The following is a 6,983-nucleotide window of genomic DNA, read 5'->3' as shown; positions in this document are numbered from 1 at the left end:
TTACAGATCCTAAGACAACGCAGCATAACACATGTCCTGACTTGCCCAGCTGTATGTGAACAGAGGTGGACAGTCTTTTTAGGGATCTGACATTAAATAAATATTTTCCAGGCTGGCAGATGTCCCCAGACATGCCGTTCTCTCAGGACCAAACACAGGAGAGCTATTTGAGATACGTCCCCTGCAAGTTCTCCAGTTGTGGACTACTGCCCCGTAGATACTTAGATGGTTTTTGAGATATCTGCTCTGCAGGAAGTCTTCTCAAGGGCCTTTCAAAAGACCTGCCCGCTGACAGAAGGGATGGCAAATGCGCTACTCGCAAGAAAGTCGCGTTCCAGCTTCACTGCTCCGTATGGCCATTCATGAACTGGAAAAGCATTGTCAAACTTCTGGTGGTTAAAAGCAGGATGAAGCTTAATAGCACGTAACCAGGCTTTGTGAAAAGACAGCTGGCCTCTGACAAGAGCCAGAAAGTTATATGTTGCCTACTAGCCTGTCAAGTAAGGGACTTGTCCTGTTATCTCTCCGTCCTCAAAAGGGTCAATGGCTGTTTTTGCTTATCACCCCAAGGCACTTTAGTTGGGCTAATTGGTACCCAATGGTGACAGGTAGGATTAATGGCCTCTCGCAGGGCTCTGTCATGGTCAGTAGAGGAGTAATGCAAAGCTGTCTTGACAAACCATCCTTTAAAGCAGTTTCCCATGAAAATAAGAGCAGGCCTGGACACACAGGGCGCTCTCATTTGCACTGCGATAAACCAGGAGTCGCTTCGCTGAAGCCAAGAGAGCCATAGCAGAGGGAAGATGGTGTCAGAGAAGGAGCGGGCCCATGTCTGTCCATGATGCCTTGCTCTCTCAAGCCAGCACATGCTGCACAATCTGGGGCAAGAATGAATGGGGGCAAATCCATCGCTACGTCTACCCGGGTGCCACATAATGATTCACCCCACTTCAAAGTGGCCAAGATTGCAGCTCTCCGAGGGAAGAGGACTTGCAACACAGGCCAGTGTAACAGCGTTATCTGAGGCCATTTCTGGTACCACCTTGGAAGTGGCAGGGTGGAGGACGGTCTCCGTGCCTGATTGCAGCGGGAAGGCCACCGTGAGCTCGGTGTCACCCTGCAGCAAGCTTCTGCCGCTGGTGCCGGTGCTCAGGAGGGCTCAGCCCACCAGCCCTCGGTGCATTTCTGTGGGCCGCTGGGGGAGGCCAAGCGCTGACGACTCTATGGAGATTTGGCACAATGACAAGCCTAGCCTTCCCCCCCTTGAACAGCTCTCATGCGGCCCTGTAGAAGAGACTTCTTGAGGGAGTTTGCCTTCCCCAGAGGAAGCTTCACCTTCCTACTGGTGAGTCCTGAAAAGGACCAGATGTTCCCTCTTAGCTCCCAATTGGCTCTAATCTCCTTTATTCTTTGATCCCAACCCCACTTAAAAGAAACCCCCTATTTAGCTCCTCCTGGGTGGTCCTCAAGGAAGGCTTAGCTCTTTCCAAGCCCCTGTTTCAGCTTTCCCAACATCTATGCCCCTATGGCATATGCCTGCTTCTTGAGCGGTAGGCGAAACACATCTTAACTCTGCTAATTCTGGAGGCATGGCCGTGTTCCCAGTGGCAAGGGGACTGTGTGTGCCACTTTGACACGGGTTAAGCCAGGTTGGGCAAAGGGTCAAAAATACCTCTTTCTTTCCAGTGCTCCCAACTTACAATACATGTAACCAAACTCATGCCCTTGTTTTTGCTTTTGAAGGCCTAGAGCAGCATAGGGATATGGGACGGCAGCAAAGGGATGCATTCACATTGCCTCAATCCCAGTTTAGCTGGCTTCAAATCTGGCCCTTCAGTGTGGCCAAAGATGCTTCAATGATACTGGTGAAACTGCTCTGTTTTTACCTTGCTTTCCACTCCAGGCAGAACGCAGCCTTTGACTTGTACCGAATACCTCCCTCTGACCTTCCCCTGTTATAAATGAACTGTAGTTTTATCCTTCACCACCAGTTCCTCATGCCAGGCCATGCACTTAATTTTTTGTTTTGTTTTGGATGACATCTCTTCCCCATAAACTAAGAACACAAGTGAAACTGCAGTTTACATTACTATTAAAAGCCGAACGTACAAACACAACGTTTTTGAAAGCCTTTTCTTAATAATTTATCCCATACATGGCAAGTAGCCATGAACCCATTGGCGGCTAAGGGGACTGCCTTTGATTTATCAGATGTTTAGGTGTGCCTGAAAAGGAGAGATACATGATCCATCATCTGAAGCAGGGAGATGGTATTATTTTGATTCATACTTGACAAGTTTTCTAGGAATGCTGAGCCCGAGTATAAATACACGGACTACCCAGCTGTTCAAACAGTGTGATTAATTAAACTGATTCCATGTGAAAAACAACACCAACTCTTGCTCTCAAATTGCAAATCATTCTCAATATATAGGGCGATGGCCAGCAGAGCTTTATTAATTGCTTTCGAGGTGATGAATCAGTATTGTCTGCAAAGGCCTACATGAGTGTGCATTCCAGCGCGTCTACTTGATGACGGACTTGTTTCGGTGCTGATCAAGTGCGGGAGTGATCCATCAGCGTTGCTTGACGAGGGACATGGCCGTTTGTACACGTGGCAGCATGAACTCGCCGTGCACACTCACTCCAACAGGGCTCCTCACAATGCACAGCAGCAAGCACTGCAACCCTTTGGGCTCAACCAAAGGAAAGATGCCTTTTTCCAACTCACTCTCATAACATAGCATCCTTCCACCGGTAACATGTGCAGCCCATTCACCTACCAAGCCCCAGCTCTCCCCAAATACCAGCAATGGGATGATCTGCGCCATGTAATTATGCAGGGAAGGAAATGAAACCTAAGTCTCATCAGCCTCAACTACTAGACCAGTGGTTTTCAACTCATGGTCCACAGACACATCTGCATGTCTAAGGGGTCTACGAAAGATGACTATGATCGATCAAAAGTATGCGAATACCCACACTTACAATTCAAAGGGGTCCGCACCTCCGTTCAAAATATTTTAGGGGTCTGCAAATGAAAAAAAAGGTTGAAAACCACTGGATTAGGCCATCCTCCCTCACAAGGAAGTCCTGTTCTGCAAGGCACCATGCATGCACAGAGTCAGAGACTGCCGCTGTCTTGAAGACCTTGCCGTCTAAAGAGAATTTCTCAGGGACAGAAACAAGCCGAGTTGTGGGACAGCCGGCTTGCAAAGGATGAGAGCTTGCAAAAGAAGACGTTTTCAGAGGGATCATTTGCTGGTTCTCAGTCCTTCAGGTGGGGTTTTGTTAGCAGCTGAATAGGAAGACAGCAGGAGGAAGGGAAGGGAGGGGACGAGCGTCGGGAGAAGGAAGGAAAGGAGGGAGAAAGGCAGACAGGTGCAGCGATGATGCTAGCTCAGCCTAAGGAGAGCGGGAGTGCCCGAAAGCAGGGGTGGCAAACTCCCCCCATGCCAGACGTGGGTGATGGGGCTCCTCATTGAAGCAGCAGCATGCAAGCGGTGGCAGGCCATGTAGCAAGCAACGGCCCCCACCCAACGCCCTGCCACCAAGGGCTACATCCATCAGGGCTCCAGAGTCCACGGTAGGTCATGCCCACCGCTGGCCACGGCCCCAAATTCCCAGGCCCACCGATAGCCCAGCAGGCTGGACAGAGTGGCCACTGGCCCACCCCGTGGGTAAAACCCTCACACATGCATATGCTGAGCTGGAAACACCCATTTGAACTCATCCCTGCTCAGCAAAACCCTTCAGCACGCAAGTCCTTGAAGCTGGCGGGATTTAAGCATGCGCCGTCCTGAACCGGGGCCTAAGCACCTTGATGGAGGCGTGAATTGTTATTTTTCTGTCTTGGACGTCAAGCAAAACCCAGGCAGCTGCAAAAAAAAAAAAAAAAAAAGCCAAAACCCTCAGTGAAATCCTGTCCTGGAGTTGAGGCCTTTGATTTATATTTTCTCAGCGCGCTTGTCTGTTCTCCTCACGTGGCTGACAAGGAGGGGGATATTTGATATATGCCGAGGGGAGACCTGGAGCACAGCAGAGAAGCACTTGCAGAAGGCAGCGCCGCTCCTCAGGTGTAAACCGTCTGATGATCATTAAAAAAAAAAGATTAATCTGCTTTGTGAGCACAGATGTGGAAAAACACCCTTGGAGCGGCCTGACGGGATATTTCACCGCAGCCACCAATTGAGGGGGGGCGGGGAATGACAGGTTAACAGCGAGCATACAACCGCCTGTCGACTCAGCCTGTTCTCCTGGGGGTACCTAACAACCCCCAGCAGTGACCCCGTGCTAAATGGTTGCAAATGTAACGCTTTAAAGACCGTGCAAATGTGCCTCCATGCCTCCATGTCCAAGCTAGGAGGGTCAGGTGAGACCCCGAGATCCGTAGGCAGGCACCTGCCTGACTGCCCGCGATCCCTCGTGGGGGGTGATGTAGCGTGCTGGGGGAGCGAGCCTAAGTCTGGGACAGAAAACTGAGGCTCAGTTTACAAACTTTTCCGCACAAGTGGACCCGATTCTGTGCCTCGGACTAGTGCCGCTCCTACTGGCTTCAGTGATGACGACGAATCCTTCGAGGAGAAGGTCCCCAAGCTCAATGCTATCAGTCTTAAACCAAGTGGTGGAGGCAGGTTGTTGGTCATAGCCGTGTTGGTCTAAGGACACAGGCAGGCAAGAGTCTTTGGGTAGATGTGAAAGCTTTTATTAGACCAACTCAATAATTGGAAAAAGGTTCTCTGCAAGCTTTCAGGCACACACGCCCTTCGTTGAGCATTGGGAGACTGTTAGCAGAATCTCCCAATGCTTGGGGAAGGGTGTTGGTGCCCGAAAGTTTGCAAAAAACTTTCCCCCAGCTATTTAGTTGGTTTAATAAAAGAGATATGTCTACCCAAAGACCTAGGGGAGGCAGCACTCAACTGTCCCCACTCAGCCTTCGCTTCCCAGGGCTGCTGGCTGCCCTCGCATACCCGAGCCCCGCTCTCAGATATCATTTGAGGTGTCTGTAAACTGCTGTTTCCCAGAAGCAGTCAAGCTATATTTAAGAAAACCGTGCTCTCTGCCCTCCTTTGAAAGGTCTCAGGACTCTCTTCAGACCCTTTTGTATTTCCGGGGTGAAATACTAGCCTGGCAGAAGTCAATGGAGAAAGCTGCCATTAGTCTCCATGGGGCCAAGACTCCCCCCCTGGAATATGAAATCAGGCCATCCAGCCAGCCCAGAGACAGACCAACAGCGCCCCTTTGTCAGCCTGAGTTACCCCAGTTTGAAGGATACCACCTCGGTCTGCTTCTACACGTGATTCAAGACCGCTGCATTCATACTCCCTGCTCCAAACACCACATTTTCTTAGCACACTGTGTTTGTCTGAAAATACACCTGGAGGGCTGCCCAATTTGGAAATGACTTGAATTACAAAAAAAGCACAGCTGTCTTCAACCGCTCTCGGAGTTCATGCAACTAGTCTGCAATTTATTGACTAGGATTAGATGCTTATTGTCTATGACACTTTAAATACCATTACATTGAAGTTTATACAAGAAAGTCCAAGTTTTCAGACTGGAATCTTTGCAATAACAGCTGGCCCATTTGTTTATGTGATAGACAGGAAAGAATGACTTCTGTAATCTGTGTGTTTGGCTTCGGGATTTTCTGCAACATGCGGAGAAAGAAACCCTCTCCCCCATCCCCGATTTCAGATTGTCAGGCAGGGCTGAGCACCGCTGCCTAATTCGTCCCTTATGCCAAGACCTCTGCCTCGAATCTGTCCCTAGCCCTCTCACACCTGACAAACAAGCCCTTGAAATACTGTAGCCCACCTCTCTGACGATGCGGGGCGAAGTCTCCGGCACACAGCTCTCTCCCCGAGGCTGCTCGCATTCCGCATTTTGTTTCTAGCATGAAAGACTTTGTTTTAAATCATAATAGTAGCCAGGCTGTAATCACATTATAGCACACATGGAGAACTCGCAAAAAGTCATGTGCTTTGGATTTGACATTCTGATTTATGGTTGTGTGCTCCAGTTACACAGCTGCAATCTCATTTTCCGACAAAGATGTTTTCTATTTTTCTATTACTCGGCTTCACCCTGTCTTTATGTCGAAGAAAATGAAAGCCACCAGGTGAAGCCAGAGCAGGAGGACAAATGTTTGCATGTTCTGGATGAAAAGCACAATAAAATATTTTATACTGCACTTTCCTCTGCAGCTGGTTATGGACAAATGTAAAGAGTGCAAACTCCTTGTTCCTTGCCATTTGAGACTAACCAGATCTGCTAGGCTTGATTGTTGGAAAGAGGGTCCTCCTGCGTCTCAGGCACCTGATCCCAGTTTAATAGATGAAGCAAAGGATGGCAAATAGTGACGATATTTGGATAAACTGCCTACTTTCATAGAATCATAGATTTTAGGGTTGGAAGGGACCTATTAGATCATCGAGTTTGATCCCCTGCCCTGGGCAGGAAAGAGTGCTGGAGACATGGTCTTACTTGCATGGAGACATAGACTATCACTAATACAACACAATACAATGCAATGCCATACAACTCAATACAACACAATGCAATACAATATAATACAATACATCTCCACCATAGTTGGGCACAATCCTGCTTCGAGCAGGAGGTTGGATTAGATGATCTCCTGAGGTCCCTTCCAATCCTCGTTTTCTCTGATTCTAATAATTAGTAGAACCTGACTCTATGAATAACCCCACTGAAATGAATGGGACAACACACAGAATAAGGCTCTACTCCAGGGGCCGGCAATTATTTTGGGAGGAGGGCCGCTGACTGAGTTTTGGCAAACCATCGAGGGCCGCGTGACAGGCAGCTGGGTATGAATTTTCTAAATTTTGGGGGGCTCCATGGGCCGGTTAGAATGGCCTGGCGAGCCGCATCCAGCCCACGGGCCGCATTTTGCCCGCCCATGCCCTACTCAGTGGGAGTAATGGTAATATCTAACCTATAGTTAAGGGCCTACCCAA

The 6,983-nt window shown here is 49.0% G+C and overlaps 1 long non-coding RNA gene across 1 annotated transcript; it reads right to left on the bottom strand.

The window, feature by feature from the left end:
* Window positions 1–2,405: 2,405 nt before the first annotated feature.
* Window positions 2,406–6,049, bottom strand: LOC109285206 (uncharacterized). The gene is made up of 2 exons (XR_002092868.2): window positions 5,818–6,049; window positions 2,406–3,878 (listed from the first exon to the last, which is right to left on the bottom strand). It is a non-coding gene; the product is annotated as an uncharacterized LOC109285206 (long non-coding RNA).
* Between the last annotated feature and the right edge of the window lie 934 nt (window positions 6,050–6,983).

This window comes from Alligator mississippiensis, chromosome 2 (assembly GCF_030867095.1).
Source record: "Alligator mississippiensis isolate rAllMis1 chromosome 2, rAllMis1, whole genome shotgun sequence".
NCBI lineage: Eukaryota > Metazoa > Chordata > Crocodylia > Alligatoridae > Alligator > Alligator mississippiensis.
Note: the sequence above shows the minus strand (reverse complement) of the source record. Positions and strands in the feature narration are given on the sequence as shown.